At 30.0% G+C, this 14,040-nt stretch overlaps 1 non-coding gene across 1 annotated transcript in view; it reads left to right on the top strand.

Moving 5' to 3' along the window:
- The first annotated feature begins 4,249 nt into the window (after nt 1-4,249).
- LOC105208726 (uncharacterized) overlaps nt 4,250-14,040 on the top strand; it is a 111,026-nt gene continuing 101,235 nt past the window's right edge. Inside the window, exon 1 of the transcript XR_008471211.1 lies at nt 4,250-5,841. This is a non-coding gene — a transcript (uncharacterized LOC105208726). The remainder of the gene's footprint in view (nt 5,842-14,040) is intronic.

Raw genomic sequence — 14,040 nt, 5'->3', positions numbered from 1 at the left:
TTTATGCCGAAATCTGTTCGTGGGTTGCCAGATTTTTGTTTTTCTTAAAAATATTTACAAAAATTAATTTTTTATAAAAATATATTAAATTAAAAATAATTTGTAAAAGACAGATAATTTAATAATTTGAAAAAAAAAGATTGAAGTATAAAAATAAATTAAAAAAAAATTAAAAAATATTAAATTTTTGAAAAAAAAATAATATTAATATATAATTAAAAAAAAATATATATAAAATTTGAAATGATTTATAGATTTTTGAAATAAAAAATTATTAAATAAATTTTAAAAAGAAATTTAAATAATAAAGAAATATTAATTTATAATTTAAAAATAAAAAAAAAATATAAAATTTAAAATAATTTACAATATTATAGTAAAATAAATTAAAAAATTATGCATACAATTTTAAAATAATTTATATTTTATTCTTTGAATTATTTTTATTTATTTATTTTTTTGCTTGAAAACTTTTTTCAATTGAAAACGTATTTATATTTTTCCACAAAATTAAAAAATATATTTTTTTTTCGAAAAAAAAATGTATTTTAGTTTTCTTAAAAATATTTAAAATCAAATTTTTTACAAAAAAAATTAAAAAATAATTTATTTATTTAATTTAAGAAATAATTTGATTATTTAATTTTTTTTAATTTAAAAGTTTCAATTCTAAAATAAAGGCTTTTTAAATTATTTTTTTTTAGTCTTCTTAAATATATTTAAAAACAAATTTTTAACAAATAAAAAATTGAAGAATAATTTATTTATTAAAAAAAATTAAAAAAAAAAATAATTTATTTATTTAATTTAAAAAGTAATTTATTTATTTTTTTTATTAATTATTAATTAAATTTTTAATACTAAAATAAAGACTTTTTAAATTTTTTTTTTTAGTCTTCTTAAATATATTTAAAACAAATTTTTAACAAATAAAAAATTAAAGAATAATTTATTTATTAAAAAAAAATAAAAAATAATAATTTATTTATTTAATTTAAAAAGTAATTTATTTATTTATTTTTATTTATTTATTGAATTTTTTTTTTAATTATTAATTAAATTTTTAATACTAAAATAAAGACTTTTTAAATAAATTTTTTTTCTAATTGGTTATAGTTTTCCTTTTTTCCACTCAAATTTTTGTACCAAAAAAAATGAAAAAATTATGTATAATTTTAAGTAAATGTTTGAATTTTTTTCTGCCAAAAAAAAAACTTTTTTTTTAACAAATTTAGCGTGAAAATTTGTATTAACCAATATTTGCCAAAAAAAAATGATAATATAAAGATTTTTACTGAAATATTTTTTTAACAAGTTACTAAGATTTTGCTTGATTTTCGAAATTTTTATAAACAAAAAAAAATATATTTTTTTACAAATTTTACGACAAATTTTTATATGCAAGTATTCTTAATTACAAAAAATCTGCTTTTAATTATTGATTGTTTTTATTGAAATGATGGCTTTTTTATTTTTTTTTTATAAAGTAAAAACATTTTTCGAAAATTTTTTTATTAAAAAAGTCTGTCTTATAAATTATAAATATTTATTTTTAATTTAATTTATTTTTGTATATAATTTTTTATATCATCAGTTATGCCTTTTTTCTATTTATTCTATTTTTTAATATTTTTGAAAGACATATTCTTTGTATTGAAAATCTGAAAGGAATAAAGTCAATGCGAGGCAGCTCTACTATCCTATTCTTTTATGCAAACGTGTTCTCACTTCCCGCGTAAAATTTTTGACTTGCTCTCCTCAGGTAATCCCGTTCATTGTACCGTTATAGGCGCTCCCTAAAAACTACCTATTCCACCCAAATATTTTCTTTGTTAAATTTTGTCCCTCACCACCAGCGCCAATCAACAAGAAATTTGTTATTTGTGTTTTTTTTATTGCTTTTGTTGTTGCTTTCGTCGAATCATCAATTTTATCAGAAATTCAGTTAGAATTGCAATTATGTAAACATTTGTAATGCAAGTATTTGTTAGCAAATATTTCCCTGTCAATAAAATCTAATGCATTTTCGAGCAAACTGAACTGACAGCAGAGACACTGATTGGCCGGGCGGTCGGTCGGTCGGTCGGTTCCAGAGCAGTAGCACAAGCGCTTCCCTTGGCACTGTTGAACCTTCGACGAGAATTGTTGTCTCTTGGGCGCCTGCACTGATAACCGCAGAATTCATATGCTAAATGCAAACACACGCACACTCACACATACAGACATACACGGATATGAAAAATGTTTGCTTCATTACATGTGCTCCTCTGCATAGTTACGCCCTTGCGCCGCCACTCGCATTCCCATCTCATCCTGGTGCGGCGCTCAAAAGCCGCAGAGCTCGGCTAACAGCCACTGAAGACACAGCTGTTGATGGGCTGTGTAAATAACCAGCCATACATTGTATGTATGTTTGTGTGTGCGGGAGCATGTGGTAGGTTATGGTGGCGTGCGGAAATGCACAAAAAGCAAAAAACAAGCAAATAAGTAATAAGAACAAAAAGAGGGAAAAGAGTGGTATCAAAGAAAGACAAACACAAAGTCACCACCACCACCAACAACAAAAACAACACAGTGCAAAGTAAATCATGTAAACAAAAAAGTGGCAAGTACACAACAATAACAATAAAAAGAATGTGTAATGGTCAGGGCTAACATTGCATTAGTGCGCCACGAAATATTTAGTGTAAGGTTAGTGTTGGCGAAGGGAGCGGAATGTGGAGAGTGAGAGTAAGAGAGAGTGAGTATGTGACTATTTGATTTGCAGTGAGCTCATGAAAATGTGCGTGACTCTGTTAATGACTTAACAGTGGTTGTGCAATGAGTGCATGACTTTTGCCAGCGTTGCCATATCGTTTGAATATATCGAACTTAAAATACCTAAAATTTATAAAAAAATATGAATTATTCGCTTAATTTATTTGATTGTTGATTTTTTTTTTTATAAAAATGGCAAGAACCTCTCATGGATGCTGATATCATTGTTAATAGCCATGAAAATATTTCAATTTTACAATGATGTTGTAGAAAATCCTGAAAAAAATTACAACAAATTATATTCTTCTTAAAAATATAGAAGAAATTAGGGCCATAATCCATGTTCTACCGGCACCTACCGGTTCATTACTAGAAGTAGGCGCTATTGGGTCTCTTGGGTCCGAATATATTTCAGACGGCATGACACTTAATTCTGTATTAACCAACTTTCTTCACACAGCATGTCGTTATAATTTATATAGAGGTCTCCCAATATAAATTTGTTCGACCAGAATCAACTTTTTATAGAAATTTTGACCAAACACCGATAATCACAGAGCAATTTACGGCACCACAATGAAAAATTGAGCGTAAATAGCTCGTGGTTCTGACCGCACGGGACCCCCAGTGCATAATTGAAATTTAACATTCTTCAGGGTCGAATTATCCAATTTTAGACAGACAGGTATAGGAGAGATTTTTGAGAGTTTAGTCATAGAAAAATTAATAAATTGAAATTAGAAGAACGCCAAAAATTAAAATCCCCCAATTTATTAATTTATTACAGTGGAACTTCCATAACTCAAACTTCTATAAGTCGAAGATCTCCATAACTTGAACTTTTGAGTTGACAATAGCGTTTAGAAACCAATTTTCGTACAAATTTCCTTCCATAACTCGAAGACCTCCATAACTAGAACTCTTGAAGTGGCAATAGAAGGCAATTTCCATACAAATTTCCTTCCATAAATCGAACTTTTCAACCGGACATGATACAAAATTTCAAATTCTGTCAACGTAGAATTTTACAAGAGTTTAATGAATTCTGTTAAATCCCCATCCGAACATCAACATCCTTACTATTTTGTAAATTAACAGCGCAAACACGAACAGCTGATACGCTGACAGCATCTCTGCGAGAGTACCACTAAAATGAGAGAGAGAGATTGCATGTGGTACTCTCCTATTACCGAATGATAAATTGCCAAAAGCAATTGCAGTGAATGGGATTATTTTTGGACTGCATTTGGTTGTTGCTACCTGTTTGCAACATGTTTGACAGCATAATTGGCCGTTCGAATCGGCATTTTAAGTAAAACAACAAATATGCTGCTTGTGGATCGTATGTTGATGGGGGTCGTGTGCGAGAAATACGCAAAATATTGCAATCATTCATGGAAAGACTGAAGATTTGGTTGAGGTCTAACAAAGTTCTTGGATTTAAAAGTCTGCTCAGGGCTAATATTCGTCTGAAGGTTCACTTCGTCTTTGTCAATAGTGGCTTTCGAGATTCCTGTTGTATTTATTTAGGTTCTGGTCTGAAATTTTGGTCAGTACTTAAACCATGTTTATGTTTAAAGTTACGTTGCTATTTAATATTCAGAAAGCTCCCCAAATTAGGGATTTTTTTCTCATGTTAAAGTCATGCCGTCTGCTGATTCAATGATGAACTGTGATGACAAATTTTTCTCACCTGTTCAACGCTTTGCCGTCAAGCGAATCATCTGCTTAGCGCACATTTAACTTCATCACAACAAAATACCTTCCACAAATGCTCAACAGTCAGCTCCACACACACACACTCAAACATGAACACATATTTTGGCGCTATCGAACATGACCCAACGCAACATCGAACCACGAGCCAGCCGACGAACCCACCAAACAACTTCGCCAGCCAGGCGAGCTGCTCGTTAACAATTTGCATGGTTTGCTGCGTTGTGCGAGCATTTTTCTCCATTAGTTTCGTGCCGGTTTTTGTGCCGTTTAGACGTGTTTGATAGTTCGAATTTGGCGAAAAAGGTGAACGCAGACGTTTGAGAATTTTCGTATAAAAATTTCACTACACAAACGCAAGGTGTCCACTGATGCAGCGTGAATTTCGCGAGCAACACACCTCAACAAATATCGGTAGATAAATTATTCGTTGAAATTCGGAAATTACGCGTATAATAAAGTGTACGGATGTGTGGAAATATTAATAAATTAAAATTAATACAAAGTGTTTCAAAATATTTGAAGTGTATGCACGAAGTTGAATGAGATTTCTCGTGGTTGTGCAAAGCCAAAAATACAAAGAAAATACAAACGAAACAACAACTGCTTAGCGGCGCAACGAATCAATCAGGCAAAGCAAATACACAATTCGTGCGCCTGAAGGAGAACAAACGCACATGCACGTACATACATGTGTTTATTTGTTCGTGTGTGCACATAAGAAATAACTAGGAAACGAAGACGTTGCTGTTGTTGCTACGGCAGCAGTCACCTGAATGCTGCTTGCAATCTTTTGTTTTTGATATTTTTCGGTTTTTCTTTTAACAAAAATCTGGTGTTCAATCGAGTCTGTGCGTGTTTATATTTGTCGGTTCTTGCATATTTATGCCGGTGCGTCGCCGCTAAGAACAGGTAGTAGTTATTGTACTCATATGCTACCTGCTTACTCGCTACGCTGACTGACTCGCGGTCGGACGGACAGACGTGCTATTGTTTATCGATTATCGACTGATGCATATTAACTGCAACACGTCTGTTGGATTATGTTCATACAAGTATTGGCTACTTGACAAGTGAGTGCGTGTGTTTATTGGCGATTGCATTTGCTTGCAGCATTTCTTTGCGTTGTGAATGAATAAGAAAGCGTTGTGAATAAAATACAAATTACAACAAAAATTATAATAAGAAATTGTAAATGCTAAATATAGTGGAGAGAAAAAGTGCAAAAAAGCGAAAAACCGGTCAAAGGAGTTTTGTGCAAAACTAGAAAAACTTACGAAAAGCAATAATAAGAAAAACAAGCAACACGTTGCTAGCGCATGTTGGGCATTACATGAGTGCAGCCGAGCTGGAGAATAATAAGTAAATGTAAGTGTTGCACTTTTAAATGTTATTAAATGTATTTTATAATAGTATTAAGTGAAATTAATAAATAGTTGGGTTATGAGTAAAATAAAAAAATATGAAAAATTAAAAAAATAAATAAATTTTAAAGGAAACAGTTAAAATTAAATATGTAAATGAAAAAAAAATGTATAAATATAAATCGGAAAAATTATAAATAATTGCATAAAAACCTGTAAATATGAAAAACAAATAACATTATAAATATAAAACTAAATTAATAATTAAAAAATAATAATAATAAATTTTAAAAAAGATAAATATGTAATAAATATGAAATCACAGATAATTTAAATAAAATATAATTAAATTAAATTAAAATATAATTTTTTATAAAAATGTAAATAAATATAAAATTAAAATTATGAAAAAATACATATTATTTATAATTTGAATTTATCTTATTTTCTTAGAATAAAAAATACTTTTTAACATTTAAAATAAATAAAGACGAATAATATAATTTATAAATAGTAAAAATTTTAATTAATAATTTATATGTAATTAAAAATTATTTGATTTAATAAACTATATTGCAAAATAATGATTTGTTTTTGAACAGCAAAAATGCATGTTTACAAATAATAATAAATTTTGTTTTTTATTATACCACGGATGACATTATTAGTAAATGAATTATTAATGAATATTTATTTAAAAATACAAATATAATATATAATAAATGAATGTCCACTATTTAAAATATTAAATAAAATAATAAAAAAATTATTTTTTTTCTTTTTAATTTAAATAATTTTTCAAAGAAATTTCTTTTAAATTTTAAGTTTTAAAATATTCGCAATTTTTAAATATTTTGTTCTCTTTTTTATTTTGTAAATTTCTAGTTAAATTTCCAATAAGATTTAAATCAATTTAGTAATTAAATACTTATTGACGTTGGAAATGCTACTATTTTTTCCAAATATTTAAGCATTTTCTATATATAAAAAAATTGTTGTCTTTTGTAGATCACCTAAAATATAATATTTTGTTCCAATACCACAAATAGCAAAAATTTTCTATCAACAATTTTGTTTTTACAATTTAATTAAATTTTAAACTAAAAGCTTTAAGCACTTTAGTTTCAAAATTTTAGGCCAATTACTTTTGATTTCAGTAAATCACAGGCAATCGGAATTTTGAACTGAAATATTTCTGATTTCCATTAAGACAAATTTTTCAAAATTTTTTTCCAAATGTTTACTAAAAATTATAATTTTGAATCAGTGAAGCTTTCAGAAGTCTAGTTTTAGTTAAATAGCTTTTAAAATAATATGGTTGTTGCTTAAAAAAAAGAAATCGGTCTTTTCTCGAAATCCAATTTAATGTTTTCTGAGGAGTTTAAGTTTTTGCTTGGGAATGTTTTGCTAATATTATTTTGAAAATTATTTATAAACTCTTATAAACTATAATTTTATGTCTTCAATAAAAAGTAGCGGTTTATTTATGCTTTATAAAGCTACTTATCCATTACTAAGGCTTCCGAACGCCGGGGGATAGTTACTATTTACCATAAAAAGTAGTTTCAAATCATTTCTGTTATAATCATACTGCCCTTTACCCCCTTTTAATCAACCCACTTGCAATATTTGCACTTACAAGGCGAGTTCTTGCACTCATCACCTCTCCCAAGCACAATTTTATTATATATTTTAGTCTACATCTGAGCGCCCTGAAATTGCAACAATATGTATGAGAAATATAAAAAAGCTAAAATGCAATGTAAAATGAACAATGCAAACAAGCAAGGAATAGTGAAAAATTACACATCAAAACAGTGTTAGTCAGAACAAAAGCGCTGCCGTTGAAAGGGAAAGAGTAAACAAGCAAAGGCGAAAAATAAACAATTGAAAATAACCGCAAATATTGCAGGGCTCAATGGAGGGCTATGGTGTATATTCAATAAATAAAATAAAGAGAAATGTGTGGATTTGTAGTAAAAAAATTAGAAAAATAAAAATAAATTTTTATAATAAATAAACTTTTAAAATTCATAAAGTTATTAAATAAATTTTTATTCAGGCAGTCTGAGAAAACATAAATTTTAAAATTCTGAATATTGTAAAAATTTTAATGTAAATAAATAAAGAAGAATTTTTACTAAAAAAATTACTGAAATCATTTTATTCTATTTTTTTTAATTTTTTTCTTTATTATTTTTTTCATAAAATCAAAATTTTATAATCCTAATTGCGCTAATTTGCTGGCAAATGCAGCTAAATATTTCATTTATGTATTTCCTTTGTTAAAAAATGTTGGCCGGAAAAAATTATAAATTAGCACAATTTCACTCTGTCATTGATGAGGAATGAAAAAATTTTGTACATTTTCATAATCCGCATTTCTTTTTACACTTCTAATTATGCAAATAAATGCATTGTCAATAAATAAAAAATAATTAACAAAAAAACAAACATTAAAAATTTGAAATATTTTTAGCATTTTTAATTAACTTAATTAAAGCAACAACAAGCGCCAATAATTCAATAAGTTTTTGTGTCAACTTTACGACCAAATAATTACTGAAAAGCCATTCAATTGAATGTACAACTAAATTCCCAGGTGAAAAATAAATTATTTATGCTCATATATTGAAATTTGCAAAAGCTTGTTGACATAAAATGGTTGTGGCATCCAAAAAGCCAGCGATTTTGTATGCTCAATAACACTTCAACAATTAGCTGTATAACAGATAAAAAAATTTTGAATTTTTTAAAGCAATTTTTTGGACAAAAATTTCGTTTAAAAAAATATTATTATTAAAAAAACACATTAGAAATAAAATTCAAGAATAATTTAAAATTTGGAAATCATTTTTTTCTATTAAAATAATAAATAAATATTTGTTTGGACACCAAAATTGTTTTTCACGAATTGTCAGCAAACATTGAGGCGTTGAAATGACATTAAATGATGAATGACATATATTTTTAGCTGAAAAAGTACGATTTTTTATGCGCTAATAATATTTTTTTTTTTTGCACGGCCGATTAATCACTATTTTCTCAGGCACACATAAATTTTTTTCATGAGTATGAAAAAAATGTTACGACCAAAATTTTTGTGCAAAATTAATGGCACAGATTTTTGCACGTTGGAAAATATGTCAGTAAATTTAAATTTCGCAATGTGTGGCATCAATTAAAAATATATTTATATACAAAACTTAAATGTATGCCAAACTTTTTTCTAACCATAAACAAATTTATTTTCTATTTTTATTGCATAGAAAATTGCTGTTGTGAGCAACGTTATTCATTAAAAAATTTATTTGCAAATTTCTCAATTTGACGCTTGTTGCTGCCTAACGAAGCGTTATCGAGCATGTTTTCACAAGCATACAGTAAAGTGTAGAGCGTTAAAAAATGCAAAAAAAATTTTGAAAAATAAAAAATTTTAAAAATAATAAAAAAATTTAAAAATTTATGTAAGTAATTTCGTAAAAATTAATAATAAATAAAAGCATAAATAAAAAAAATTAATACGTATGTAAATAACTTGGTGTAAAAATAAAAAAAAATATATAAAAAATTTCAAAATTATCAAAAAAAAAATTAATAAAATATTTATAAATCATAAAAAACACTTAAAATCATAAATTTCGACTTTTCATATTAATATCATATTATTTACATACCAACACATTCCAATTTATATTTTTTACAGAAAAATCAAAAATATTTTTTTTCGTCGTAAAATTCGTCACACTTTATACGCTAATTGAATTAGCAACTTTTTATTTGCACAAAAATGTGTGTGTGTAAGCGCTGGCATTTAATAAACCAACATAACAACACCGATTACAACAAACATACAACCAAATGTTGCAGCAAAATCCTCTAGTTGTTGTATTTGTTGTTGCGCCAAATTCTGCAACTTTTGTTTTCGTTTCGAATTTTCAATGAATTTTTCCGTGAATTTGCCGCTTTTTTGTACGTTTTTTCGCTTCTGCCGCAATGCCTCAATATATTGCTAAATATCTATATTTATATTGTGTGTGTGTGTGCTGCACAAAAATTGGATTACAAACAGCTGTCAACGTCACTGAATGAAAAGTGGAAATATTTGTAATGTACTCGTATGAAGCGCGGGGTAAGGGTACTCAATGCGGTTTGAGCCGAGTTCAGTGAGTGAGTGAGTGAGTTGTTAAAATTGCGCCATAAACCTTACCACTAGATAACTAGTACTAGCGTGGGTACTTAGCCTGGAATGTTGACAGCGGACAGCTGCTGCTGCTGTTGTTGATTACTAACTATTATTATTTAATACAACAGCAATAGCAACAGCTGGTTGTTAAATTTCGATTTTCGAAAGTACTAATTGCTGAGATTTCTATTTCTGCTTTTAATTTTACATTTTACGGCTGCAATCGTTAGCTTTATTGGCGCATTAGTTAACGGTCATTAAAGTAGATTCACTGCAGGTAGAGAAGAGTTAAAATTGTGGAATGGCTTGAGAATTGAACTTATGAAACGGCTAGAAACTGAATGGGGGGAGCAAATATTGCCTGTAAATGTCTTTCAACAAAAAAATTTTACTAATCTAATAATAAATCATACTTTAATCTAAGTAATTTGTTAACAGCATGCGATTCAATTCAAAAACAACCAAGATTTTACTTTTAAAGCAAAATTGAACTTGTGGAACATTTTTCTATTATGAAATATTGCTACATATGCAGTTATAAAATGCCATTTGCATCATTTGAAACAATAAAGTGGTTCTAAAATCTCTTTATAACCAAACTGAACTTGTGGAACACCTCGCTATATCACAAATATTGATACTTCTGTAAATATAGCTTTTGTTATTGAGACAATTTAAAGCACCCTGCAGCAAACGTGAACTTGTGAAACATGTAAACGAAGTGCTATTATTGGAAACTGTCTCAGTTTTCGTACAAATAAAAGTGCCATCAATACTAATCAGCTGCGCAAACAGCCAATAATTAGCAAACAACGTCACGAAGCGCACTCAAAGCAGACATCACTCAGTCTGCGCTAATTTCGCACCTTAACTCAGCGCACCGCCCGCTTCATTAGCAGCAGCAGCTGCCGTGTTCCACTATGTTGGGGTAGTCGGGCAGTGTGCCACAAAAGAGGGTCACTGGGGTCAGCTAGAGCGCACACAGTCAAACATAAAATTAAAGAAAACTGAAAGCTCAAAGCCAGTCAGCTATGTACATACTCAGCTAAAAGTATTTTGTAGCGCTTTACATTTCAGAAGAAAAAATTTGCTCTACTTTTCCAACACATTTTTTATCGTGTTGCAGCAACAGTGAGATAAAAAATAAAAACAAATATTGCAAATAAAAATAAAATAAATAAAAAGCAGCTGCCAAGAATTGTTTGCAATCGTACACTTTTACCGTTATACGCTATGCAAAAGCGTTAATGCCTGGCGTTTTCATTGAGCTGCTCAGTGCATTAATGCTCTAGAGGTTACCTGTACAAATTGGCGCAATAAATGTCAGTCTAATTGTTGGTCGCTGCTATTTGGAGCAAGTGAGTGGCTCTTGAGTTGACGGCGCAGATTGTTTAGCACTTTATATTCTAATTTCGAAATGGATGCTGTCTTTTTTATCGATGCTACTGACATAGTTTCCTATTTGCGCCCGATTAGCCTTTGACCACCGATTTGGGTTAGTGGGAAAGTGATATGGGATGGGATGATTTGGTGTAGTGCCTTTGAAAAACATTTTGCAAATTGTTTCTTGTTATTTCTGATACAAAATGGAGGCTTCTAGATTACACTATAAGTTCCAGATATTGAAGAAGAACCCTCCAGGATATATATTTCTTAATTAATGTTCTTCATTATAAATTATTACAGCTGAAATATGAATTTCAAAATCTCGCACTTAGGCTAGGCACACAGTGGTGCAAATGACAGTGTTGGACCGATCGAAAACGGCGAAGAAGTCAAATCATAGTTGGATCCTTCAGACTTACTCGGTTTTACTTACAATTTTACGCTCTTCTATATTTTTAGAATTCATGGTTGTCTTGCGCTTCCCTCCATTGCGTGCCCAGCCTTATTATTTCATCAAAAATTTGATGATTTTGTCTTCAAATTTCATTCCACAGCATTGAGTTGTCACATAAGTCATAATTATAATCATTTTCACACATTCTTATCATAAAAACCACTTGAATATGATTTTTTTATGACCCTAAAGTAAACAATTGTTTAACTTATTTCGTGATTTTGCTTATTTATGTCCACTTTGCAAGTTATCACTGCTCATTTGCCTGTTATTCCCGCACAGCGTTCCTCGTATAATGCTATGGATTCAAAATATCCTCAATTTTCGTAAATATTTATCGCGATTCTAAGCGCATACTATTACTTTTGAATTTACAGCAGCTGCTGCTTAAACCCAACACACATACCGAAAACAAAATAGACGCTTCCCACTGTGCTTTGTGGCATATTCTAGTATATCCTAGTCCTAGGTCTTTGTACATTTCCATTTCAATCAGTCGTGTGCATACATACATACGCATATCCTTTGTTTACAGGATCATTGCGCCCTTAGAAAGCAATATGTCAGCAGATCCCCCGCTGTGTCGTTCAGCACAGTCAAGCAGCAGGCAAGCATTTAACATCAGCGCTCGACGCACTTAGATGCCTACAAGTGCCGCCGGCGCTGACTCTGCCCGACTCTCTGCCTCGAAACAGCCATCACTCGCTCGCTCTCTCTATTATTACAAGTGTCACAGAGCTGACTTTGCTGTCAGCGCGGAGGCAGATGTACTTGGTCGGAAACGAGTTTCTCGTGCATACGATACTCTAATTGCGCGGAGTTTTAGATTCACGTAGTCAATGAGGCATTTCAATTTCGCTCTGTTCATACGCACATCCACACATACTTGATTATGTATATGGCGTGGAGTGTTTGTAATGAGGCTCATGAAGGATATCGAATTACCTGTGTCTATTCACACTCGTTTTTCATAAAAGTACCTTCTTTCTGCGCTTGTAACCCTGTAAGTAGGGGAATGCGAGCGAGTTTTATCTCAAGGGTGTCGCAACACATTTGTCTGTTAATATGTAGATCTGTTTTTATGTCGAAGCAAAAAAATGTAGACAAATATATCATAAATCTAGCCTTATTACCACCGTTCTACACTATCGGTTTAATAACCTTGATAAGTGACTCGAAAACAAAGTGAAGGCGCCTTCAGTGATCATCTCTTGTCACATGTCCTTCAATTTTAGCTTAAGAGCTGCAGTATGATTCGTTTAATAGGTTCTAAAATTTCATATGCAGCGTTCTTCATGCTTGAGGCAAACCTTTCTAATATTTTTTTTCCAATACGCTCAAATAGCTTAGAATTGGCTTCTTCTTATCGGAATTTAAGTTCAAGTTTTGTAGCTAAAAGAAAGTAGAGCCTTTTTCTTGATCTCGAGCTTGCGACAACTTTTTCTAATTCTAAAAAAGAAGCTCAACTTTTTCTTTCTGTTTGTTTTTTTTATCGATAACTCTCTTGGTTTTTTCAGCTCTCTCTCTTTCTCTATTTATACTGAAAGGTCAGAGTTCAGAATGTCGTGGATTAACAGATTTTAACTTAATATTATGTAAATCTTAAGAATGTGCTTCGGCAAATGGAGTACCTAACAAGCTTCGATCGATACCATCGTATACTATGAGTTCTTTAAAAGATCTCCAAAATTGTTTTCCAGCTTTGGAACATGTTTCAGCATCCCATAAATTTAAATAAAACAGTGTTTTTATATACTTTGATTCCAAATAGTCTGCTTTAAAGCCAGTTTCTTCTTTTTTCTCATTATCAAGCATCGCGAGACTTTCTTCTATATACTCATACAACCATTACTTGAGACTCTCTCGCCTTCTTTCGTACATTCTTAGTCATCTAAGTCTCATATTTCAAACTCGGTTTCAGTTTTACCTTCCCAACTCGCTTTCGTTGTACAGTTAGTCAGTCTCTTTTGCATCTTTTCACTCGACATTTCCGGCTTTTTGCTGCAACAACAACAAGATTCGTCTTCCAAGCGGAACTTACCACAAGCAAATGTAATGCTGATGCATTTTCGCTGTCATTGACCATGAAACGAGTGTGACAACGAGTGGGAATGAGGGAATGAAGAAAATATATCAAATTTTTTTTTGCAAAATTTAATGAAAATATAAAAAAGGAA

Source organism: Zeugodacus cucurbitae, chromosome 5 (assembly GCF_028554725.1).
Source record: "Zeugodacus cucurbitae isolate PBARC_wt_2022May chromosome 5, idZeuCucr1.2, whole genome shotgun sequence".
In the NCBI taxonomy this organism is placed as follows: domain Eukaryota; kingdom Metazoa; phylum Arthropoda; class Insecta; order Diptera; family Tephritidae; genus Zeugodacus; species Zeugodacus cucurbitae.
Note: the sequence above shows the minus strand (reverse complement) of the source record. Positions and strands in the feature narration are given on the sequence as shown.